Source organism: Triticum urartu, chromosome 3A (assembly GCF_056163025.1).
Source record: "Triticum urartu cultivar PI428250 chromosome 3A, HENAU_Tu73, whole genome shotgun sequence".
NCBI classification, from domain to species: Eukaryota; Viridiplantae; Streptophyta; class Magnoliopsida; order Poales; family Poaceae; genus Triticum; species Triticum urartu.
Window position 1 is genome coordinate 637199575 of NC_141875.1, and position 27335 is coordinate 637226909.

The window sequence follows — 27335 nt, forward strand, 5'->3', positions numbered from 1 at the left end:
ATGATTTGGATATTTGATCTAAGGGGCTTCTGGCCAATACGCACTAACCATCTACGCGGGGACAGTTATGGGCACTCGACGTCGTGGTATCAGCCGAAGCCTTCGTGACGTCAGCGACTGAGCGGCGCGTGCCAGATTGGACCGTAAGCCTGCTCTTGTATTAAGGGGGCTAGTTCTGCTTCCGGCCGCGTTCGCAACGTGCAGGTGTGCAAAGGGCGATGGGCCCAGACCCCTGCGCCATAGGATTTAGACCGGCGTGCTGACCTCTCTATTGTGCCTAGGTAGGGCTGCGACGTGTTGATCTTCCGAGGCCGGGCATGACCCAGGAAAGTGTGTCCGGCCGGAGTTAATCGAGCATGGTGGGTAAGTTGGTGCACCCATGCAGGGAAGAAAACATCTATCGATAACCTGTCCTACGGTAACGGACACTTGAAGTTGTATCCCGATCGGTACAACTAGAACTGGATACTTGAGATGAGACCTGGATATGAGTATTGGATTGTGATGATAACTGGATAGTATGGCTCTGGGATTGCTTTCTCGCTTGGAGTCGAGAGAGGATCTCTGGCCGAGGTTGATAACACTTCTACTACTTTACTTTATGCTACTCTACTCCCTCCTATTGCTGCGAGATGGTGGGTTCGAGAAGATGCTAGTCTTCGATAGGCTAGGCTTTCCCCCTTCTCTTCTGGCATTCTGTAGCTCAGTCCACATATACAGCCTTCCTTTAATAATGTTGCATATGTAGTGTAGATCCTTGCTTGCGAGTACTTTGGATGAGTACTCACGGTTGCTTTGCTTCCCCCTTTCCCCCTTCTTTCTTCTTTCTGGTTGTCGCAACCAGATGGTGGAGCCCAGGATCCAGACGACGCCACTGATGACTACTACTATCCGGAGGATGCCTACTACTACGTGAAGACCGCATACGACTAGGAGTAGTTAGGAGGCTCCCAGGCAGGAGGCCTTGCCTTTTCGATCGTTGTTGCTTTTGTGCTAGCCTTCTTAAGGCACACATGTCTAACTTATGTCTGTACTCAGATATTGTTGCTTCCGCTGACTCTTGTGTATTCGAGCTTATGTATTCGAGCCCTCGAGGCCCCTGGCTTGTAATATAAAGCTTGTATTATTTTAATTTGTGTCTAGAGTTGTGTTGTGATATCTTCCCGTGAGTCCTTGATCTTGATCGTACACATTTGCCTGTATGATTAGTGTACGATTGAATCGAGGGCGTCACAGAGAAGTGCTTAGCTTTGGGTTCAATCTTGCGGTGTCCTTTCCCAGTGACAGCAGGGGCAGCAAGGCACATATTGTATTGTTGCCATCGAGGATAAAAAGATGGGGTTTATATCATATTACATGAGTTTATCCCTCTACATCATGTCATCTCACTTAAAGCATTACTCTGTTCTTATGAACTTAATACTTTAGATGCATGCTGGATAGCGGTCGATGTGTGGAGTAATAGTAGTAGATGCAGAATCATTTCGGTCTACTTGTTATGGACGTGATGCCTATATACATGATCATACCTAGATATTCTCATAACTATGCTCAATTCTATCAATTGCTCGACAGTAATTCGTTTACCCATCGTAATACTTATGATCTTGAGAGAAGCCACTAGTGAAACCTATGGCCCCCGGGTCTATCTTCCATCCATCATATTAATCTTCCAACACTTAGTTATTTCTATTTCCATTTATTTTACTTTGCATCTTTATTTCTCTTTATCATAAAAATACCAAAAATATTATCATATCTATCAGATCTCACTCTCGTAAGTGACCGCGAAGGGATTGACAACCCCTTTATCGCCTTGGTTGCGAGGTTCTTATTTGTTTGTGTAGGTGTGTGGGACTCGAGCGTGATCTCCTACTGGATTGATACCTTGGTTCTCAAAAACTGAGGGAAATACTTACGCTACTTTACTGCATCACCCTTTCCTCTTCAAGGGAAAACCAACACAGTGCTCAAGAGGTAGCAATCACCCTCCAATGCGAGTCTTTTCCTAGCAGCAGGATCCATTTGCATGTTCGTGCGTCCCTCCTTAGATGGGCTTGTTGCCGCATCCAAGGTCTCCAGATAAATCACCTTCTCCCTTGGCGAGATGTTCTGTGAGGGTTGAGGAGCGGGCTGCTTCTGGTTCCTCCCTCGGCTAAAGCTATCATGGGAAGGAGGCTTATTCAAGCTGTCCGCATAGAGCCAAGCGCCATACTTCTTATCCTTCTCCTCATGCACACCGGATCCGCACTCCTTGCAGTCGTGTCCAATCAGCCCACATACACTGCAGAAGCGTGCCAATTTTTCATATCTCACCAAATAAATTTGGCGCTCTTTCCCCCTCATGACACTGACAAACTTGGTGAGAGGTCGGCGGACGCCGTGCCGAACCCTAACCCTAATGTAATCACCACGAGTATTACCGTTGAGCCTCATCTCTATAATCTCTCCTGAGTTCCGAAGTAGATTTTCCACAATATTTTTCTTACAAAACGCCTCCGGGATCTTATGAATTTGGAGCCAGATCGGCATGAACACCATCGGCACCTCTTCTGCTTTTGTAAAGCCATCATATGGAACCATCAGCACAAGTAGATTCCTGAAGATCCATGGCCCTTGATCCATCATCCATTCCTAGTCTCCCAAGCATGAAGCCTGCACGACAAAGAGCTTCGGACCTACCGGGCGGAACCTCACCGGCTGCGCAGTATTCCATGCTGCACGCATATCCTTGTAGAAAGCCGACTGGCTGAAGGTCTTGTCCGTGCAAACCCTAGCCAGCGCAAGCCATCTCACACTTTCATTGATCTCTGGATCGGCTTCATCTATCACCAGATCATCAATTTCTTCGTCTTCCAAGTTGAGTTGTTCCAGCACATCACCAAGATCCGGCGCCCTAGAGGAGCCGCCGCCAACACTGGTTCCTAAGAGGGCGTCCACAGGTGGATCCATCGCTACCGAGGGGGAGGAGGACCTGAGGGCATCGTTCGTAGGCCTCCTACGGGGAGGAGGGAGATCGATCGTGACGGGGGACTCACGAGCGACTGATGTCTACTACACAACCTTCTTCTTGTAGACGTTGTTGGGCCTCCAAGTGCAGAAGTTTATCAATCCGTAGGAGGCGTAGGATGAAGATGGTCTCTCTCAAGCAACCCTGCAACCAAATAACAAAGAGTCTCTTGTGTCCCAAACACATCCAATACAATGGTAAATTGTATAGGTGCACTAGTTCGGCGAAGAGATGGTGATACAAGTGGTATATGAATGGTAGATAAAGGTTTTTGTAATCTGAAAGTATAAAACAGCAAGGTAACTAATGATAAAAGTGAGCGTAAACGGTATTGCAATGCGTTGAAACAAGGCCTAGGGTTCAGACTTTCACTAGTGCAAGCTCTCTCAACAATAATAACATAATTGGATCATATAAATATCCCTCAACATGCAACAAAGAGTCACTCCAAAGTCACTAATAGCGGAGAACAAACGAAGAGATTATGGTAGGGTATGAAACCACCTCAAAGTTATTCTTTCCAATCAATCCGTTGGGCTATTCCTATAAGTGTCAGAAACAGCCCTAGAGTTCGTACTAGAATAACACCTTAAGACACGAATCAACCAAAACCCTAATGTCACCTAGATACTCCAATGTCACCTCAAGTATCCATGGGTATGATTATACGATATGCATCACACAATCTCAGATTCATCTATTCAACCAACACATAGAACCTCAAAGAGTGCCCCAAAGTTTCTACCAGAGAGTCAAGACGAAAACGTGTGCCAACCTCTATGCATAGGTTCATGGGCGGAACCCGCAAGTTAATCACCAAAATATACATCAAGTGGATCACGTGATATCCCATTGTCACCACAGATAAGCACGGCAACACATACATCAAGTGTTCTCAAATCCTTAAAGACTCAATCCAATAAGATAACTTCAAAGGGAAAACTCAATCCATTACAAGAGAGTAGAGGGGGAGAAACATCATAAGATCCAACTATTATAGCAAAGCTCGCGATACATCAAGATCATGCCACCTCAAGAACACGAGAGAGAGAGATCAAACACATAGCTACTGGTACACACCCTCAGCCCCGAGGGAGAACTACTCCCTCCTCGTCATGGAGAGCGCCGGAATGATGAAGATGGCCACCGGAGAGGGATTGCCCCCTCCGGCAGGGTGCCGGAACGGGTCTAAATTGGTTTTCGGTGGCTACGGAGGCTTCTGGCGGCGGAACTCCCGATCTATTCTGCTCCCCGATAGTTTTAGGGTATATGGATATATATAGGCGGAAGAAATACATCAGGGGAGCCATGAGGGGACCACGAGGGTGGAGGGCGCGCCCCCTGCCTCATGCTCGCCTCGTTGATCCCCTGACGTGCACTCCAAGTCTCCTGTATTGCTTTCTTTCCAAAAATAACTTTTTCGAAGGTTTCATTCCGTTTGGACTCCGTTTGATATTCCTTTTCTGCGAAACACTGAAACAAGGGGAAAACAGAAATTGGCAGTGGGCTCTAGTTTAATAGGTTAGTCCCAAAAATCATATAAAATAGCATATAAATGCATGTAAAACATCCAAGGTTGATAATATAATAGCATGGAACAATCAAAAATTATCGATACGTTGGAGACGTATCAGCGACGGAATCGCCTGCGAGGATAGGAAAGCCTAGCCTTATGCTAGGGGAAGCACGCTATAATTTTTTATGATGAAATGCGTTATTGTGCAAGCTACACACACATAAGGCAACTCTCTCTCTCTTGATGGTTCTTTTCCAGCAACAGATGGTACAGCGTAGACATAGATTCATGTTCAATTGTAATGACATCAATGAAGCAGAAATCCATGCACTAATGCAAGCAGCGGCGGAGACGGGGGGCCAGCAGGGGCCTACCCCCCGACATCCCTGATTTAGTCCTAATTCGGAGATGAACAGTGTAAAATTTATGTAAAATACATGTATTACTGTAATTTGACCCATGTTATCAAAAGTTTGAGACATTTGCCACCCCACCAACCTTTAATTCCTGGCTCATCCACTGAATGCAAGGCATGGCTCTTGCTCCTGAACACATGGATCTTCCAGTCATTGTTTGGTCAGACTCAACACTAACACTATCTATTTTGACTGACAACTCTTTGGATCATTCTACATATGATCACTTGGCTCTGGAGATTACAACAATATTGGTAGAGCGGGAGTTTATTCCGCATAAGCTTCGTATATATCAAAATAGTTTTGCAGATTGTTTGGCAAGGTATAGCTGTACTAAATGTAGCCCAGCTCTATGGCTACATAGAGGGGCCCTATGTATCGAGAAAATATTGCTCTTTACTGTAACCATATCATTCGAAATAACACTCCTATTTACCCCGCAAAAAAGTGCATTTCTAGCATATGCACTATTCACTATAGAAGTTCATGATTTTGTTTTAGTTAGCTCATACCAAGCGTATTTCATAGCAAATATGTCGATTATTATAGTGATGTTGTCTAGGCTAGCAGTCTTGATGATAGGCGATCAACCTCTGGCTATTTGTGTTTGTTGGTGGAAACTTGGTATCATGGATAAGCAAAAAAATATGAAATGTCAAAATCAATGGCAGAATCTCACCATAGGGCAATGTCCCAAGGGTTGAATGAAATGTTGTGGGTAAGGGACCTTCTACTCAACTTGTAAGTGTTGAGACAAGATCCTTTGAATGTGAGATGTGAGAACAAATCTACCATCAACAATGATAATAATCTAGTGCAACATGACATAACAAAACTTGTGAAGATAATAGACATGTTCTTTATTAAAGAGAAGTTGGGTGCTGGAATCATCATGATAACTCACATGAGCTCTGGACAAGAAGTCGTTGATTATCTCGTAGAAATCTTTGGAGCCCTGCTTGCGAAAACATGAGCATGATATATATGTATATAGTGTTACTATTCATCACCCAGGGTGCAGAATAAATTATTCTTCACCCGAGGTAATATTACGATAATTTCATAATTAAATTATGTTTCGAATTCAAATAGTTACATTTCTATTTATTCACTACGTAAAATTTGACATAAGAAAACATTAACACTCCATGAATACTACTCAAGGTCAATCATTCCTCTCTACCTGCCACCCCTCTCTCCCCTTCTATCAATACTAATCACATGGCGGAACCTTCTGTTACCCATCAATCCGTGATGTTACAGGTTTACCATCAGGCTGACATTTGGTGACACATACATCATCTAGAAAAATACTCCCTCCCTCCCTCCCAAAATAAGTGACTCAACTTTATACTAAAAGTTAGTACAAAGTTGAGTCACTTATTTTGGGATGGAGGGAGTAGTTCTTAAACGAGTACTCCTTCTCTTTTGTTAGACCATTCTTCATCTGCATGTACTCAAAATGCCCAGTGAAATTGACCCCTCGCGCAACCCTTGACACTCACAATTCAGTACTTGCTATAAAGAAAGTTGAACTAGCTCTCTAGATATGATCCAGTGTTAACCTTCGTTCACCTCAACGGTCGCTACCTAGCAGTCACCACATGCCCAATGGCATTTTACATCAGTTATTGTGCCTTGTTTTTGCTAGTCTACAGTTTTATACGACACAATGGTCAAAAAGATAAAATAATCTCAGTTAGATCAATAGCAATTCTCATTTGTCCTCTGAAGGCATTATCTTTAATTCTAACACACGGCTCTGATAGATAAACCTCTTGTTGGTTCACTTCTTTCTTATTTTGATTCATTAATTTTTCTATGTGTTGGTGCGACAAACATTTGTGTTCATCGGCCGGACTTGTGCACAGGTGTATGACGGAGCATGCATCAAGAACTCATGCATAATGCAAGATGAGCCAGAGAAACCGCTCTTCGTAAGATCAAAGAGTGCATTAAGAAGGTCAAACCACCAGAGAAGCACCTCAGGCAAGGCCTCCCTTGTTGGGCAGGCAAGCTCGGCAGGGTTGAAGCCACGCCGGGAGGGTCAATACCAGTTAGCCTCGGCAAGGCCTCCAGAGCCATCAAGCTCAAGGCCCACCAGGCGCCTTGCCAGCAGACTCCCACCAGAACACCACCGCTCCACCTCATCACCCACCGATCATTTATCAATGCGGTGTCTATTGGGGAACGCAGTAATTTCAAATAATTTCCTACGCACACGCAAGATCATGGTGATGCATAGCAACGAGAAGGGAGAGTATCATCTATGTACCCTCGTAGACCGTAAGCGGAAGCGCTATGACAAAGCGGTTTATGTAGTCGTACGTCTTCATGATCGACCGATCTAGTACCGAAGATACGACACCTCCGCGATCTGCACATGTTCGGCTCGGTGACGTCCTGCGAACTCACGATCCAGTAGAGCTTCGAGGGAGAGCTTCGTCAGCATGATGCCATTATGACGGTGATGATGTTTCTACCGGAATAGGGCTTCGCCTAAGCACCGCTACAATATTACTGAGGTGGATTATGGTGGAGGGGGCACTGCACACGGCTAAAGATCAATGATCAACTTATGTGTCTATGGGGTGCCCCTCCCCCGTATATAAAGGAGTGGAGGAGGGGAGGGGCCGACCCTCTCTATGGCGCGCCCTAGGGGAGTCCTACTCCCACCAGGAGTAGGATTCCCCCCTTCCATGTAGAAGGAGTAGGAGAGAAGGAAGGGGGGAGAGGAGAAAGGAAAGGGGGGCGGCTGCTACCTCTTGAGCATTGCGTTGGTTTTCCCTTGAAGAGGAAAGGGTGATGCGGCAAAGTAGCGTAAGTATTTCCCTCAGTTTTTGAGAACCAGGGTATCAATCCAGTAGGAGGCCACACGCAAGTCCCTCGTACCTACACAAACAAATAAGAACCTCGCAACCAACGCGATAAAGGGGTTGTCAAGCCCTTCACTGTCACTTATGAGAGTGAGATCTGTTAGAGATAATAATAATAAGATAAATACTTTTGGTATTTTTATGATATAGATTGAAAGTAAAGATTGCAAAATAATATAGATTGGAAACTTACATGATGGAAAATAGACCCGGCGGCCATAGGTTTCACTAGCGGCCTCTCTCAAGATAGCATAAGTATTACGGTGGGTGAACAAATTACTGCCGAGCAATTGATAGAAAAGCGAATAATTATGAGAATATCTAGGCATGATCATGTATATAGGCATCACGTCCGTGACAAGTAGACCGACTCCTGCCTGCATCTACTACTATTACTCCACACATCGACCGCTATCCAGCATGCATATAGAGTATTAAGTTCATAAGAACAGAGTAACACATTAGGTAAGATGACATGATGTAGAGGGATAAACTCAAGCAATATGATATAAACCCCATCTTTTTATCCTCGATGGAAACAATACAATACGCGTCGTTTCCCTTTCTGTCATTGGGATCGAGCACCGCAAGATTGAACCCAAAGCTAAGCACTTCTCCCATTGCAAGAAAGATCAATCTAGTAGGCCAAACCAAACTGATAATTCGAAGAGACTTGCAAAGATAACCAATCATACATAAAAGATTTCAGAGAAGAATCAAATATTGTTCATAGATAGACTTGATCATAGACCCACAATTCATCGGATCTCGACAAACACACCGCAAAAAGAGTTACATCGAATAGATCTCCAAGAAGATCGAGGAGAACTTTGTATTGAGATTCAAAGAGAGAGAGGGAGCCATCTAGCTAATAACTATGGACCCGAAGGTCTGAAGTAAACTACTCACACATCACCGGAGAGGCCATGGAGTTGATGTAGAGGCCCTCCGTGATCGATGCCCCCTCAGGTGGAGCTCCGGAAAAGGCCCCAAGATGGGATCTCTTGGGTACAGAAGGTTGCGGCGGTGGAAATAGGGTTTCGTGGTGCTCCTGGATGTTTTCAGGGTATATGAGTATATATAGGAGGAAGAAGTAGGTCGGTTGAGCCACGAGGGGCCCATGAGGGGGAGGGCGCGCCCCCTGCCTCGTGGACTCCTCGTTCGTTTCTCGACGTCCACTCTAAGTCCTCTGGATCACGTTTGTTCCAAAAATCACGTTCCCGAAGGTTTCATTCCGTTTGGATTCCGTTTGATATTCCTTTTCTACAAAACACTGAAATAGGCAAAAAAATATCAATTTGCACTAGGCCTTGGGTTAATAGGTTAGCCCCAAAAATAATATAAAAGTGTAAAATAAAGCCCATTAACATCCAAAACAGATAATATAATAGCATGGAACAATCAAAAATTATAGATACGTTGGAGACGTATCGAGCATCCCCAAGCTTAATTCCTGCCCGTCCTCGAGTAGGTAAATGATAAAAACAGAATTTTTGATGTGGAATGCTACCTAGAATAATTCTCAATGTAATTCTATTTATTGTGGCACGAATATTTAGATCTGAAAGATTCAAGACAAAAGTCTAATATTTACATGAAAATAATAATACTTCAAGCATACTAACCAAGCAATTATGTCTTCTCAAAATAACATGGCAAAAGAATGTTCATCCCTACAAAATCATACAGTTTGGTCATGCTCCATTTTCGTCACACAAGAATGCTCTCATCATGCACAACCCCGATGACAAGCCAAGCAATTGTTTCACACTTTAGTAATCTCAAACTTTTTTCAACTTTCACGCAATGCATGAGCGTGAGACATGGATATAGCACTACGGGTGGAATAGAATATGATGGTGGGGGTTACGTGGAGAAGACAAAAAAGGAGAAAGTCTCACATCGACGCGACTAATCAATGGGCTAGGGAGATTCCCATCAATTGATTTCAATGCAAGGAGTAGGGATTGCCATGCAACGGATGCACTAGAGCTATAAATGTATGAAAGCTAAACAAAAGAAAGTAAGTGGGTGTGCATCCAACTTGCTTGCTCACGAAGACCTAGGGCAATTGAGGAAGCCCATTGTTGGAATATACAAGCCAAGTTCTATAATGAAAATTTTCCACTAGTATATGAAAGTGACAAAACAAGAGACTCTCAACCATAAAGGTCATGGTGCTACTTTGAAGCACAAGTGTGGAAAAAAAGGATAGTAGCATTGCCCCTTTTATTTTATTTTTTATTTTTTTGGGGCCTTCCTTTTTTATTTGGCCTTTTTTGGGGACAGTGGTCTATTAATGATGATCATCACACTTCTATTTATTTACAACTCGAAACTAGAACAAAGTATGACTCTATATGAATACCTCCGGCGGTGTACCGGGAAGGGAAATGAATCAAGAGTGACATGTACCACAAATACGATCTCAACTACATGATCATGCAAGGCAATATGACAATGATGATGTGTGTCATGATAAATGGAACGGTGGAAAGTTGCATGGCAATATATCTCGGAATGGCTATGGAAATGCCATAATAGATAGGTATGGTGGCTGTTTTGAGGAAGATATAAGGAGGTTTATGTGTGACAGAGCGTGTCATATCACGGGGTTTGGATGCACCAGCGAAGTTTGCACCAACTCTCAAGGTGAGAAAGGGCAATGCACGGTACCGAAGAGGCTAGCAATGATGGAAGGGTGAGAGTGCGTATAATCCATGGACTCAACATTAGTCATAAAGAACTCACATACTTATTGCAAAAATCTACAAGTCATCAAAAACCAAGCATTACGCGCATGCTCCTAGGAGGATAGATTGGTAGGAAAAGACCATCGCTCGTCCCCGACCGCCACTCATAAGGAAGACAATCAAATAACACCTCATGTTTCAAATTTATTACACAACGGTCACCATACGAGCATGCTACGGGACTTGCAAACTTCAACGCAAGTATTTCTCAAATTTACAACTACTCAGCTAGCACACTCTAATATTACCACCTTTATATCTCAAAACAATTGTCAAGTATCAAACTTCTCCTAGTACTCAATGCACTTTTTATGAAAGTTTTTATTATACCGATCTTGGATGCCTATCATATTAGGACTAAATTCATAACCAAAGAAAATTACCATGCTGTTCTAAGGGACTCTCAAAATAATATAAGTGAAGCATGATAGATCAATAATTTCTATAAAATTCAACCACCACCATGCTCTAAAAGATATAAGCGAAGCACTAGAGCAAAACTATCTAGCTCAAAAGGTATAAGTGAGGCACATAGAGTATTCTAATAAATTCCAATTCATGTGTGTCTCTCCAAAAAGGTGTGTACAGAAAGGATGATTGTGTTAAACTAAAAAGCAAAGACTCAAATCATACAAGACTCTCCAAGCAAAACACATATCATGTGGTGAATAAAAATATATCTCCAAGTAAAGTTACCGATGGATGAAGACGAAAGAGGGGATGCCTTCTAGGGCATACCCAAGCTTAGGCTTTTGGTTGTCCTTGGATTTTACCTTGGGGTGCCTTGGGCATCCCCAAGCTTAGGTTCTTTCCTCTCCTTGTTCCGTAATCCATCAAATCTTACCCAAAACTTGAAAACTTCACAACACAAAACTTAAAAGAAAATCTCGTGAGCTCCGTTAGTAAAAGAAAACAACCCACCACTTCAAGGTACTGTTATGAACTCATTATTTATTTATATTTGTGTTAAACCTACTGTATTCCAACTTTTCTATGGTTCATAAACTCTATTACTTTCCATAGATTCATCAAAATAAGCAAACAACACACGAAAAATGGAATCTGTCAAAAATAGAATAGTCTATAGTAATCTGTAGGTTTCGAATACTTCTGGAACCCCAAAAATTCTAAAATAAATTGCTGGACATGAGTAATTTATCTATTAATCATATTCAAAAATAATTAACTAAATAGCACTCTCCAGTAAAAAAATGGTAGCAAATCTCGTGAGCGCTAAAGTTTCTGTTTTTTACAGCAAGATCGCAAAGACTTTCCCCAAGTCTTCCCAAAGGTTATACTTGGCACAAACACTAATTAAAAGCATAAATCCACATCTAAAAAGAGGATAGATGAATTATTTATTTAATAACATCAAGGAAAAATATTGGGTTGTCTCCCAACAAGCGCTTTTTTTAAAGCCTTATAGCTAGGCATAAGATTTCAACGATGCTCACATGAAAGACAAGAATTGAAGCACAAAGAGAGCATCATAAAACACGTGACAAACACATCTAAGTCTAACATACTTCCTATGCATAGGCATCTTATAGGAAAACAAATTATCAAGGGAAGAAAAAACTAGCATATGCAAGGAAGCGGAAAGAAACAATAGTAATCTCAACATAACGAGAGGTAATTTAGTAACATGAAAATTTCTACCACCATATTTTCCTCTCTCATAACAATTACATGTAGGATCATAGTCAAATTCAAAAATATAGCTATCACAAAACATATTCTTAACACGATCCACATGTATGCAAAGTTGACACTCTTCCAAAATAGTGGGATTAACATTAAGTAAAGTCATGACCTCTCCAAACCCACTTTTATCAAAAAATTCATAAGATTGAACATCCTCCAAATATGTGGGATGTAAAGTTGACACTCTTCCAAACCCACTTTCAATATTATTGCAAATCAAAAGAAGAATCACCCCAATCATGATCATTGCAACAAGTAGTAGACATAGCGAAACTAGCATCCCCAAGCTTAGGGTTTTGCATATTATAAGCACAATTGACATTAATAGAATTTATACTATCATCATTGCAATCGTGCTTTTTATTCAAAGATCCATCGTGAATCACTCCATAAAGTACTTCATCACAATTTTGGATTCACAAATTTCAAGGAAAACTTCATAAAGATAATCTAGTGCACAAAACTCACTAGCAATTGGTTCATCGTAATTGGATCTCTTAAAAAGATTAGCAAGCGGATGAGGATTCATAGATATTAGGTTCTCTGTTTAGCAATAAATAAACAACAATTCCAACCAAATGAGCAAACGAGCCAAGTAAGACATCAAAGCAAACGAAAAGACGAACAAAAGAACGGTGAATAAAACAGCAAAGGTGAAGTGGGGGAGAGGAAAACGAGAGGCAAATGGCAAATAATGTAATGTGAGGGATAAGAGTTTGTGATGGGTACTTGGTATGTCTTGACTTATGCGTAGACTCGCCGGCAATGGCGCCAGAAATCCTTCTTCCTACATCTTGAGCACTGCGTTGGTTTTCCCTTGAAGAGGAAAGGGTGATGCCGCAAAGTAGCGTAAGTATTTCCCTCAGTTTTTGAGAACCAAGGTATCAATCCAGTAGGAGGCCACACGCAAGTCCCTCGTACCTACACAAACAAATAAGAGCCTCGCAACCGACGCGATAAAGGGGTTGTCAAGCCCTTCACGGTCACTTACTAGAGTGAGATCTGATAGAGATAATAATAATAAGATAAATATTTTTGGTATTTTTATGACATAGAAAAGTAAAGATTGCAAAATAAAATAGATTGGAAACACATATGATGGAAAATAGACCCGGGGGCCATAGCTTTCACTAGCGGATTCTCTCAAGATGGCATAAGTATTAGGGTGGGTGAACAAATTCCCGTGGAGCAATTGATAGAAAAGTGAATAATTATGAGAATATCTAGGAATGATCATGTATATAGGCATCATGTCCGTGACAAGTAGACCGACTCCTGCCTGCATCTACTACTATTACTCCACACATCGACCGCTATCCAGCATGCATATAGAGTATTAAGTTCATAAGAATAGAGTAACGCATTAGGTAAGATGACATGATGTAGAGGGATAAACTCAAGCAATATGATATAAACCCCATCTTTTTATCCTCGATGGCAACAATACAATACGTGTTGTTTCCCTTTCTGTCACTGGGATCGAGCACCGCAAGATTGAACCCAAAGCTAAGCACTTGTCCCATTGCAAGAAAGATCAATCTAGTAGGCCAAACCAAACTGATAATTCGAAGAGACCTGCAAAGATAACCAATCATACATAAAAGATTTCAGAGAAGAATCAAATATTGTTCATAGATAGACTTGATCATAAACCCACAATTCACCGGATCTCAACAAACACACCGCAAAAAGAGTTACATCGAATAGATCTCCAAGAAGATCGAGGATAACTTTGTATTGAGATTCAAAGAGAGAGAGAAGAAGCCATCTAGCTAATAACTATGGACCCGAAGGTCTGAAGTAAACTACTCACACATCACCGTAGAGGCCATGGAGTTGATGTAGAGGCCCTCCGTGATCGATGCCACCTCCGGCAGAGCTCTGGAAAAGGCCCCAAGATGGGATCTCTTGGGTACAGAAGGTTGCGGTGGTGGAAATAGGGTTTCGTGGTGCTCCTGGATGTTTTCAGGGTATATGAGTATATATAGGAGGAAGAAGTAGGTCGGTTGAGCCACAAGGGGCCCACGAGGGGGGAGGGCGCGCCCCCTGCCTCGTGGACTCCTCGTTCGTTTCTTGACGTCCACTCCAAGTCCTCTGGATCACGTTTGTTCCAAAAATCACGTTTCCGAAGGTTTCATTCCGTTTGGATTCCGTTTGATATTCCTTTTCTGCGAAACACTAAAATAGGCAAAAAAAACAGCAATTTGCACTGGGCGTTGGGTTAATAGGTTAGTCCCAAAAATAATATAAAAGTGTAAAATAAAGCCCATTAACATCCAAAACAGATAATACAATAGCATGGAACAATCAAAAATTATAGATACGTTGGAAACGTATCACCGGCCCCCTCCCAATTCAGATTGGGCTAGGGGGGCGCGCCTCCCACCTTTTCCTTCCCTCTCCTCTATTCCACTAAGGCCCAATAAGGCCCATATACTCCCCGGGGGGTTCCGGTGACCTCCCGGTTCTCCGGAAAATGCCCGAACTCATCCTGAACCATTCTGATGTCCAAACATAGGCTTCCAATATATCAATCTTTATGTCTCAACCATTTCAAGACTCCTCGTCATGTCCGTGATCAAATCTGGGGCTCCGAACTACCTTTGGTACATCAAAACACAGAAACTTGTAATACCGATCGTCACTGAACGTTAAGCGTGCGGACCCTACGGGTTCGAAAACTATGTAGACATGACCGAGACATGTCTCCGGTCAATAACCAATAGCAGAACCTGGATGCTCATATTGGTTCCTAGATATTCTAGGAAGATCTTTATCGGTCAAATCGCATAACGATATACTGTGACGCCCGGGTAATTAAGCTACAGTAACCTCTGCTAATTGTGCCAGGTCATCACTCCTACTGTTGCTAATCCTCACCTGATCCAAATCTCTGTTCTCATTCGAACTCAAAAATTTAAGTCAAAATTTCAAAATTTGCGAAACATGATAGCTAAAATGTTCAATGTGTGGCAAAGAATCCCTGGATAATTTTCATGTTGGAACCGACCTCTTTTGGATTTCCAAGTGCCCATGGAATTGTATTTAGTGGTCCAACAACATATTTATTAATCTTTCCAATTTTTAAAAATGCTTGAACAATTCCATAGGCCCTGAAACTTTTTAGGCAACAATACAATGTTGTACCTGAATTATTTGCTAAATTTCACATTCAACAAAGGTCTCTTTTGATGCCTTGTTTTCATCCAAAACAGTAGCTATCCTGTTTTTCCAAAATAAAAGAAATGGAAAGGGAAAAACAGAAACCCCCCTCCCCAAGTGGGCCTCGTGGCCCAGTTGGCCATCCCACCAGGCCAACCCCAGGCCGGCCCACACCTCGGCCTATAACCCCACTAACCCCCCACTCCCCGATCCCTAACCCACTCTCCCCACGCCACTCTCTCCCTCCCCCCGATCTGGATCGAGATCGGGGGCGCAGACCTGGCGACCGCGCCGCCCTGACGCCCGCCGTTGTCGACCCCGTCGCGTCGATGCTCGCCTCCCAGACTCCTCCTCGCCCTCCTCTCCTTTGCGCAACACCTGCCTGACCGCGACCTCGCCTCGTCGTCGAACCGACGCCGTCGCCAGTCGTCATCACCACCCCGTCGCCGTCCCGTCGTCGACCGCCGCCGCCTCGAGCTCCGGCGCCTCCCCGACTCCTCCTTGCGCACACTATTGCACACCTACAGGGCCCGGTGTCGCCGTAGGTCGCCCCCGCCGTCGCGCCCGAGCTCCCGAGGAGCTCGTGGTTGCCGCACCTGTGACCCGCTGTCGCGCGCTGGCCACCTCCCTGCGCGCCCACACTCCATGCGCTGCCGTCACCGCGTTGGCCGCCCGTGCCCAGCCACTGCCCTCGCGGCGTTGTTGCTGCGGCTGCTGTCCGCGCGCAGCCGTGCCAACCTCGCCTCCGCCCGGCCACGCCCTGACGCCGCCCTCGTCGCTCCACGACGTTCGGGGCTCCTGCCGCTGGCCGCGGTCCCCCCCTCCATTCTGCGCTGACCGGTGGCCTCGCCGGAGGCCGCGCCCAGCCGTGGAGCCCGAGCCCCCTGGTGCCGTGCGTGCCCAGGTCCGGCCTCCACGGGCGCCCGCCCACTAACCCGCTCGCCCAGCGCCCGCTAGGCCAGCCAGGGCCACTGATCAAGGGCCCCCACGCCCAGAACATTTTAACAAAAAAAGAGATTTAAAAAATATATATATAAAAATAACTAAAATTAATTAATTAATTAGTTAATTAATCCTGATTAATTAACTTGCTAATTAAAACACTAATCTGTCACTGACTAATGAGGCCCACACTTAAATAATCCTATTTAGTTTAAACAAATCCTATTTAACCTTTGTCTCAATGACAGGTGGGTCCCACTGGACCCATTGGTTATGTTTGACTCCAGTCAACTGAGTTTGACCTGCTGATGTCATGCTGACATCACCTTTCACTATTCTGGATAATGTTCGATTTAATTAATTAAATAAATTTTAGAAATACATAAAACTTTGATAAATCATAGAAAATAAACCGTAACTCAGATCAAAATACTTTGTACATGAAAGTTGCTTAGAACGACGAGACGAACCCAGATACGCAGCCCGTTCGTCCGCCACGCAACCCTAACATATCAAACTCGCAACTTTCCCCCTCCGGCTCCTTTGCCCGAAAACGCGAAACATCGGGGATACTTTCCCGGATGTTCCCCCCTTTCACCGGTATCGCCTCATACCGCGTTAGGGCACCCTAGCACCGATACTTGTCATGTCATGCATCGCTATGCATCTGTTTGCTTAAGTATTTATTGTTTCTTCCCCCTCTTCTCTCGCTAGACACCGAGACCGACGCCGCTGCTACCCAGTACGACTACGGTGTTGACGACCCCTCTCTCTTTCCAGAGCAACCAGGCAAGCCCCCCCTTGATCACCAGATATCGCCTATTCTTCACTATACTGCCTGCATTAGAGTAGTGTAGCATGTTACTGCTTTCAGTTAATCCTATACTGCTGCATAGCCTGTCCTTGCTACTACTGTTGTTACCTTTACCTGCTATCCTACTGCTTAGTATAGGATGCTAGTGTTCCATCAGTGGCCCTACACTCTTGTCCGTCTGCCATGCTATACTACTGGGCCGTGATCACTTCGGGAGGTGATCACGGGCATATACTATATACTTTACACAGTTACATTACCTGTGATACTGTTCGGAGATGGGGGCTGAAGGGGCAGGTGGCTCCATCCCGGTAGAGGTGGGCCTGGGTTCCCGACGGCCCCCGACTGTTACTTTGAGGCGAAGCGACAGGGCAGGTTGAGACCACCTAGGAGAGAGGTGGGCCTGGCCCTGGTCGGCGTTCGCGGATACTTAACACGCTTAACGAGATCTGGGTATTTGATCTGAGTCTGGCCATTTGGTCTATACGCACTAACCATCTACGCGGGAGTAGTTATGGGTATCCCGACATCGTGGTATCAGCCGAAGCCTTCGTGACGTCAGCGACTGAGCGGCGCGCGCCGGATTGGAACGTAAGCCTGCTCTTGTATTAAGGGGGCTAGTTCTGCTTCCGGCCGCGTTCGCAACGTGCAGGTGTGCTAAGGGCGATGGGCCCAGACCCCTGTGCGCTTTGGTTTAGACCGGCGTGCTGACCTCTCTGTTGTGCCTAGGTGGGGCTGCGACGTGTTGATCTTCCGGGGCCGAGCATGACCCAGGAAAGTGTGTCCGGCCAAATGGGATCGAGCGTGTTGGGGTATGTGGTGCACCCCTGCAGGGAAGTTAATCTATTCGAATAGCCGTGATCTTCGGTAACAGGACGACTTGGAGTTGTACCTTGACCTTATGACAACTAGAACCGGATACTTAATAAAACACACCCTTCCAAGTGCCAGATACAACCGGTGATCGCTCTCTCACAGGGCGACGAGGAGAGGATCATCGGTTAGGATTATGCTATACGATGCTACTTGGAGGTCTTCAGTCTACTCTCTTCTACATGCTGCAAGACGGAGGCTGCCAGAAGCGTAGTCTTCGACAGGATTAGCTATCTCCCCCTTATTCTGGCATTCTGCAGTTCAGTCCACCGATATGGCCCTTTACACATATACCCATGCATATGTAGTGTAGCTCCTTGCTTGCGAGTACTTTGGATGAGTACTCACGGTTGCTTTCTCCTTCTTTTCCCCCTTTTTCTTCTACCTGGTTGTCGCAACCAGATGATGGAGCCCAGGATCCAGACGCCACCGTCGACGACGACTCCTACTACACCGGAGGTGCCTACTACTACGTGCTGCCCGCTGACGACGACCAGGAGTAGTTTAGGAGGATCCCAGGCAGGAGGCCTGCGCCTCTTTCGATCTGTGTCCCAGTTTGTGCTAGCCTTCTTAAGGCAAACTTGTTTAACTTATGTCTGTACTCAGATATTGTTGCTTCCGCTGACTCGTCTATGATCGAGCTCTTGTATTCGAGCCCTCGAGGCCCCTGGCTTGTAATATGATGCTTGTATGACTTATTTTATTTGTAGAGTTGTGTTGTGATATCTTCCCGTGAGTCCCTGATCTTGATCGTGCACGTTTGCGTGTATGATTAGTGTACGATTAAATCGGGGGCGTCACAAGTTGGTATCAGAGCCGACTGTCTGTAGGAATCCCCCTTCCACACTCCTTGGCCGAAGTTGAGTCTAGACCTTTTAAAAACTTTTACTAACATGGCTGTGTGCCTTACGGGCCCACGTCGCCATCTGGGTGGTATTAGGATCTTTTACTCCTTGATCCTTACTCTGGGACTCTGAACTCTCTTCTATTCGGATTAAATGAATTTTGCAAAATCTAACTCTAGGTTCTCGTTACTACTTCCTACCGGAGAACCCTTTCATTACGGATGATCTACTGCTTCAACAGAAGGTTCTCACAATACTCTCCGATATTTTCTCGAGACCTTGTGCATGTTGCTTTTGCAATTCCCTACCACCGAAAAATCCCTATGGATAAATACTTACACCTGTCGTTCTTAATTTTATTCCTAGTTGTTCTTGTTATTACAAGATACCCTGAAATACTCGTCGTTGTTTCGATAATCCTTTGAGCTTACTGCCTTGTTGTTCTTTGTCACCTGAATACCCCTACGGATAATTCTCGCACTTATTGAGTATCCGCTCATCCCCCAGTTGTTCATGTGTTTCACAATGGTCATCGACATACTATTCGATCCTCCAAAAATCCTTAGTAGCTTATTGCTCTGCAATACTTGGCTGCTTGCATTATGGATGCTTTCCATATGTCTGGCAATATTCATCAGTATCCTTAGGCATCGTCTTTTTGATCCTATTGATTCAACATGAGTGCGAATGCATGCAATCATCAGTTGATCCTTTTAAATTATCTTTCCGGCTCAGACGTCATTTTAAACACGAGCTGGTTCTCAACAAATCCAATTGCCATCGATTGTACCCCTAGGTCTATTCAACTTATCCATCCCTAATCAGAACATTGCTTCTGATCCCTTGAATTGAAAATCATAATTCATTTGCATTTGTGCTCTGGATTAGTCAGTTGTTTCCATAATCCAATGCCTTTACATTCTTTCCTCTTCTGGTTGAGTACCGATGCTCACATAAGATCCTTTGAGGACCACCGGATCCTTTGTTGGATTTTATCCGATAGCGTCCTTCATATTCAATCCCTTTGGAAGTTCTCTCTCCATTGGTAAATCCTATCCTCTGATTGGCCAACCATGCTATGCTTTCAAGCTTGTGGTATTTACTATTGAAGCTTGTGGTATATGTTTCCACGATACCCTGACGGGTTGAACATATGCCTTTTTCTAATCTGTGTGAACCCGGAAATTACTACGGGTCATACTCTACTGGTGTTATGACGGATAAAATTTCAACACCACAACTTCGTTTAAGGCGAGAAGTAAATGAAAGGTTATGCATTAAAGAAGTGGGAGTCGACCTTGAACTTTGTGTTCATGCCCATGGACATGATGTAGATCCTGTCATAGAAGCTTCTTGCAATATTAACTATTTCCTTGATATGACATCATCTGGTACCTATGTATTGATCATTTGCAATCATGATCCCGACCACATTTTCTCCTTGATTCCATTTCTCAGACAAGTTAAAGCACTTGTCTTTTGTTGATCGATACATCTCTGCAACCTCTATTTTTGATCTTCCTCGAGTATTAACCTCTGGTATCTCGAGTACTGTGTTGCTTCCTGCGAGTCTTCATCTAGTATTGTTTCTCACCGATCTCGGATCCCCCAGGTTCTGAGATATTAGTCACTCGAGAACACCGTTAAGTGAATCGATTCCGCACTCTGATTCAATAACACTAAGTAATTCTTGTTGCTTACGAGTTTAATAATCCTTCAAGTCATTCCTAGCTTGATCGGCTATATCATTATCGTGCTAAATTTTAACTGTGCTACCTGGTCCTTAATCTCGGAGCACAACTTTCGATGATGAGCTAAACTTACATCGATCTTCCTCGTCATATCAGTTCACCTTGAGCAACAAGCTTGATTTAAAGTTTGTGTCCTACCCATGGTTCCAATGACCTTCCGCTTCATCATTTCTTTGACTCGATGTCGTTGCTGATTGTTTACATCTTGAAATCTCTCGACACATGTGTCGTGAACATCATCAACCTTATGAGGTCTTCCAAGATATCTATCGAATTCTTGATGAGAAATAGCATCCTTTGCCCTCGATGATTTGGGTTATCATCGACAACATTATTGCATTCCCTCCAACACAAAACTTGTTCCTGTTTTGTGCTGTACCTTGAGTTCCTTGCTATCCAACTTATGTTATGTTCTATCGCGGAGTATTACCATCTTTGATGTCAAGAATGTTGTGAGGATTGCTCCACCACTTAAGAATTCTTGGTATAGTGGTACTTCTCACCATGACCATTCTTTCTTGGTCCTCGTATTGATTCCAACCGGGGTACCAACAAGTGAACGGTGCTGTTTGGATTTTGCCCTTCTAGCAACCCTATTGCTTTGGAGTTAATGATCGATAATTCATTCTTAGCCTATCGGTTGCTGAACCACCATTCTAACGTTGATCATGCTACTATAAGCCCACATTTCGGTTGCACCTCTCAACTATGATTGATGGTGTATGTTTTCCTAGAGCATACAAAATTATATCATTTGAATTGACTAGTGTCATCTTCTTGTTCACATTATTGTGGAAAGCCCTCCGTTTGAAATTCTCTATGAATTGTCGCTGAGCCCAACAGCCACCTTCTCATCCCCTCCTTGGTTTAATGATGAACTATTATTCCAGGAACCCTCTCCCATGGTTCATTTCCCGAGAATCTTGCAATGTCATTTCGACTATTTGTGTTGCACCTTTTCTTCTCGGACATCCTGAGTCTGAGGTATCATGACACCAATTAGATCTGCACCTCGGTCAGATATGATGGTTGGAACATATTTCCAAGAGTTATAACATTGTTCTTTAACCCGGTAAGGTGATTCGTGCCTAGCGCACCTGGTCGGAGGCCCTATTGTTATAAGTTCCCCTTTTAGCAAGGTTACCCCTTCTTCCGTGGGAAACTGTAAGATTTATTCTACAAGTTATTCCTGATGGATCCTTTTTGTTTCCAAAGTCTGATTTTCACCTGTTGACCATGTCAATGCTATCTCGAAGCATGTCTGTGGTACTCCGATTTTCAATAAGAGCATTTGAAGCCCAATGCTAAATGTTTCTTGCTCAATTATCCAAACACCGTTGTATGGGTAATGTCTTGAAATTCCTCTCCCCTTACCTACTTTCTATCCTGTCATGGATATCATGCTCTGATTGTTCTTGGGAAGGATATACCCTTGAAAATGTGTTTAAACACATTATCCTTTCCATTGTCCTGATTAATCTGATACATATGTTTTCCTTTCCATTGTTTGGTTTAATCTTCCTTGTGATCTATATGATCTAAGCAGTAATATCCTCCTGCTTTTGTAAGCACCTCGGTGTACGACTCTGTTAGTAAGAACCCGTTACTATTGTTGATGAAATTTCGGTATCCACCGATGGACGAGAACTTTGCCTAATGGTCCGCCTCGTTCAACGAGCAGGAAAATGGTTCTCTTCGTCCCTCGCCCTTGGTACCGATGTTGTTGCCGACATAACTGACAGTCTACCCTCTGACATGCCTTCCTATCCTGACCGTGCAAGATGTCACCGTTCCTCCTACTTTTAACCCACATGGTGGGCCCATAACCCACAGGTCCCAGGATCGAAACCTGACTCTCCTGTACACCCTGATGACAAAGTTATTCTCGCACTTGACTTCTTATGTAATTCACGGGCCACCTGCCAAGTGATCTATTCTGGTATCAGACGCAATACTTATTCTCGTTGCTCTAGACCCCTTTCACACTTTGTTTCAGGCATCGAATGATTGCCTGCTCGCTCGAAACTTCCCATGAAACATCATTACCTTGCTCTCGATATTTTCTTAAGTTTCAATTCAAGAGTTACTTTCTGCCACCTTCCCGATGTTATCGACCAGATAGTCAACCTTGTAGAGGTTCGTTCACCCGGAATACCCCCCTTATTCTTTCGTAAGTACGATGGAACCCTCGAAGAAAGGATACCGACTTCATCTTGATGACTTGAAACAGAAAAATGAAGACGTCAATAAAATGGATCGACCACTTCGAGAAGAGCAACCAAGACCGAGAAGATTCGTTAGAATTTCGTAAACAGACCTTTCCCCGTCATCCACCTCTTAAATCTCGGGACGAGATTTCTTGTAGTGGAGGAGAATTGTGACGCCCAGGTAATTAAGCTACAGTAACCTCTGCTAATTGTGCCAGGTCATCACTCCTACTGTTGCTAATCCTCACCTGATCCAAATCTCTGTTCTCATTCGAACTCAAAAATTTAAGTCAAAATTTCAAAATTTGCGAAACATGATAGCTAAAATGTTCAATGTGTGGCAAAGAATCCCTGGATAATTGTCATGTTGGAACCGACCTCTTTTGGATTTCCAAGTGCCCATGGAATTGTATTTAGTGGTCCAACAACATATTTATTAACCTTTCCAATTTTTGAAAATGCTTGAACAATTCCATTGGCCCTGAAACTTTTTAGGCAACAATACAATGTTGTACCTGAATTATTTGCTAAATTTCACATTCAACAAAGGTCTCTTTTGATGCCTTGTTTTCATCCAAAACAGTAGCTATCCTGTTTTCCCAAAATAAAAGAAATGGAAAGGGAAAAACAGAAACCCCCCTCCCCAAGTGGGCCTCGTGGCCCGGTTGGCCATCCCACCAGGCCAACCCCAGGCCGGCCCACACCTCGGCCTATAACCCCACTAACCCCCCACTCCCCGATCCCTAACCCACTCTCCCCACGCCACTCTCTCCCTCCCCCCGATCTGGATCGAGATCGGGGGCGCAGACCTGGCGACCGCGCCGCCCTGACGCCCGCCGTTGTCGACCCCGTCGCGTCGATGCTCGCCTCCCGGACTCCTCCTCGCCCTCCTCTCCTTTGCGCAACACCTGCCTGACCGCGACCTCGCCTCATCGTCGAACCGACGCCGTCGCCAGTCGTCATCGCCACCCCGTCGCCGTCCCGTCGTCGACCGCGGCCGCCTCGAGCTCCGGCGCCTCCCCGACTCCTCCTCGCGCACACTATTGCACACCTACAGGGTCCGGTGAGGCCCCCTCCTCCTTTTTCCCCATCTCCTTTCCCTCATGTCGCCGTAGGTCGCCCCCGCCGTCGCGCCCGAGCTCCCGAGGAGCTCGTGGTTGCCGCACCTGTGACCCGCTGTCGCGCGCTGGCCACCTCCCTGCGCGCCCACACTCCATGCGCTGCCGTCACCGCGTTGGCCGCCTGTGCCCAGCCACTGCCCTCGCCGCGTTGTTGCTGCGGCTGCTGTCCGCGCGCAGCCGTGCCAACCTCGCCTCCGCCCGGCCACGCCCTGACGCCGCCCTCGTCGCTCCACGGCGTCCGGGGCTCCTGCCGCTGGCCGCGGTCCCGCCCTCCATTCTGCGCTGACCGGTGGCCTCGCCGGAGGCCGCGCCCAGCCGTGGAGCCCGAGCCCCCTGGTGCCGTGCGTGCCCAGGTCCGGCCTCCACGGGCACCCGCCCACTAACCCGCTCGCCCAGCGCCCGCTAGGCCAGCCAGGGCCACTGATCAAGGGCCCCCACGCCCAGAACATTTTAACAAAAAAAGAGATTTAAAAAAAATATATAAAAATAACTAAAATTAATTAATTAATTAGTTAATTAATCCTGATTAATTAACTTGCTAATTAAAACACTAATCTGTCACTGACTAATGAGGCCCACACTTAAATAATCCTATTTAGTTTAAACAAATCCTATTTAACCTTTGTCTCAATGACATGTGGGTCCCACTGGACCCATTGGTTATGTTTGACTCCAGTCAACTGAGTTTGACCTGCTGATGTCATGCTGACATCACCTTTCACTATTCTGGATAATGTTCGATTTAATTAATTAAATAAATTTTAGAAATACATAAAACTTTGATAAATCATAGAAAATAAACCGTAACTCGGATCAAAATACTTTGTACATGAAAGTTGCTCAGAACGACGAGACGAACCCAGATACGCAGCCTGTTCGTCCGCCACGCAACCCTAACATATCAAACTCGCAACTTTCCCCCTCCGGCTCCTTTGCCCGAAAACGCGAAACATCGGGGATACTTTCCCGGATGTTCCTCCCTTTCACCGGTATCGCCTCATACCGCGTTAGGGCACCCTAGCACCGATACTTGTCATGTCATGCATCGCTATGCATCTGTTTGCTTAAGTATTTATTGTTTCTTCCCCCTCTTCTCTCGCTAGACACCGAGACCGACGCCGCTGCTACCCAGTACGACTACGGTGTTGACGACCCCTCTCTCTTGCCAGAGCAACCAGGCAAGCCCCCCCTTGATCACCAGATATCGCCTATTCTTCACTATACTGCCTGCATTAGAGTAGTGTAGCATGTTGCTGCTTTCAGTTAATCCTATACTGCTGCATAGCCTGTCCTTGCTACTACTGTTGTTACCTTTACCTGCTATCCTACTGCTTAGTATAGGATGCTAGTGTTCCATCAGTGGCCCTACACTCTTGTCCGTCTGCCATGCTATACTACTGGGCCGTGATCACTTCGGGGGGTGATCACGGGCATATACTATATACTTTACACAGTTACATTACCTGTGATACTGTTCGGAGATGGGGGCTGAAGGGGCAGGTGGCTCCATCCCGGTAGAGGTGGGTCTGGGTTCTCGACGGCCCCCGACTGTTACTTTGAGGCGAAGCGACAGGGCAGGTTGAGACCACCTAGGAGAGAGGTGGGCCTGGCCCTGGTCGGCGTTCGCGGATACTTAACATGCTTAACGAGATCTGGGTATTTGATCTGAGTCTGGCCATTTGGTCTATACGCACTAACCATCTACGCGTGAGTAGTTATGGGTATCCCGGCATCGTGGTATCAGCCGAAGCCTTCGTGACGTCAGCGACTGAGCGGCGCGCGCCGGATTGGAACGTAAGCCTGCTCTTGTATTAAGGGGGCTAGTTCTGCTTCCGGCCGCGTTCGCAACGTGCAGGTGTGCTAAGGGCGATGGGCCCAGACCCCTGTGCGCTTTGGTTTAGACCGGCGTGCTGACCTCTCTGTTGTGCCTAGGTGGGGCTGCGACGTGTTGATCTTCCGAGGCCGAGCATGACCCAGGAAAGTGTGTCCGGCCAAATGGGATCAAGCGTGTTGGGGTATGTGGTGCACCCCTGCAGGGAAGTTAATCTATTCGAATAGCCGTGATCTTCGGTAACAGGACGACTTGGAGTTGTACCTTGACCTTATGACAACTAGAACCGGATACTTAATAAAACACACCCTTCCAAGTGCCAGATACAACCGGTGATCGCTCTCTCACAGGGCGACGAGGAGAGGATCATCGGTTAGGATTATGCTATACGATGCTACTTGGAGGTCTTCAGTCTACTCTCTTCTACATGCTGTAAGACGGAGGCTGCCAGAAGCGTAGTCTTCGACAGGATTAGCTATCTCCCCCTTATTCTGGCATTCTGCAGTTCAGTCCACCGATATGGCCCTTTACACATATACCCATGCATATGTAGTGTAGCTCCTTGCTTGCGAGTACTTTGGATGAGTACTCACGGTTGCTTTCTCCTTCTTTTCCCCCTTTTTCTTCTACCTGGTTGTCGCAACCAGATGATGGAGCCCAGGATCCAGACGCCACCGTCGACGACGACTCCTACTACACCGGAGGTGCCTACTACTACGTGCTGCCCGCTGACGACGACCAGGAGTAGTTTAGGAGGATCCCAGGCAGGAGGCCTGCGCCTCTTTCGATCTGTGTCCCAGTTTGTGCTAGCCTTCTTAAGGCAAACTTGTTTAACTTATGTCTGTACTCAGATATTGTTGCTTCCGCTGACTCGTCTATGATCGAGCTCTTGTATTCGAGCCCTCGAGGCCCCTGGCTTGTAATATGATGCTTGTATGACTTATTTTATTTGTAGAGTTGTGTTGTGATATCTTCCCGTGAGTCCCTGATCTTGATCGTGCACGTTTGCGTGTATGATTAGTGTACGATTAAATCGGGGGCGTCACATCTACATTGTACCTTTTGTCATCGGTATGTTACTTGCCCAAGATTTGATCATCGGTATCTCAATAGCTAGTTCAATCTCGTTACCGGCAAGTCTCTTTACTCGTTCCGTAATGCTACATCCCATAACTAACTCATTAGCTACATTGCTTGCAAGGGTTATAGTGATGTACATTACCAGGAGAGCCCAAAGATACCTCTCCGACAATCGGAGTGACAAATCCTAATCTTGATCCATTCCAACTCAACAAACACCATCGACGACACCTGTAGAGCACCTTTATAATCACCCAATTATGTTGTGACGTTTTGTAGCACACAAAGTGTTCCTCCGGTATTCGGGAGTTGCATGATAGTCATAGGTACATGTATAATTATGGAGAAAAGCAATAGCAACAAACTAAACGATCATCGTACTAAGCTAACGGATGGGTCAAGTCAATCACATTATTCTCTAATGATGTGATCCC

General features: G+C 45.1%; 1 long non-coding RNA gene across 1 annotated transcript; it reads left to right on the plus strand.

The window, feature by feature from the left end:
• The first annotated feature begins 23608 nt into the window (after window positions 1–23608).
• LOC147981002 (uncharacterized) lies at window positions 23609–26769 on the plus strand. The gene is made up of 3 exons (XR_015598780.1): window positions 23609–23932; window positions 25094–25168; window positions 26469–26769. It is a non-coding gene; the product is annotated as an uncharacterized LOC147981002 (long non-coding RNA).
• The last annotated feature ends 566 nt before the right edge of the window (window positions 26770–27335 follow it).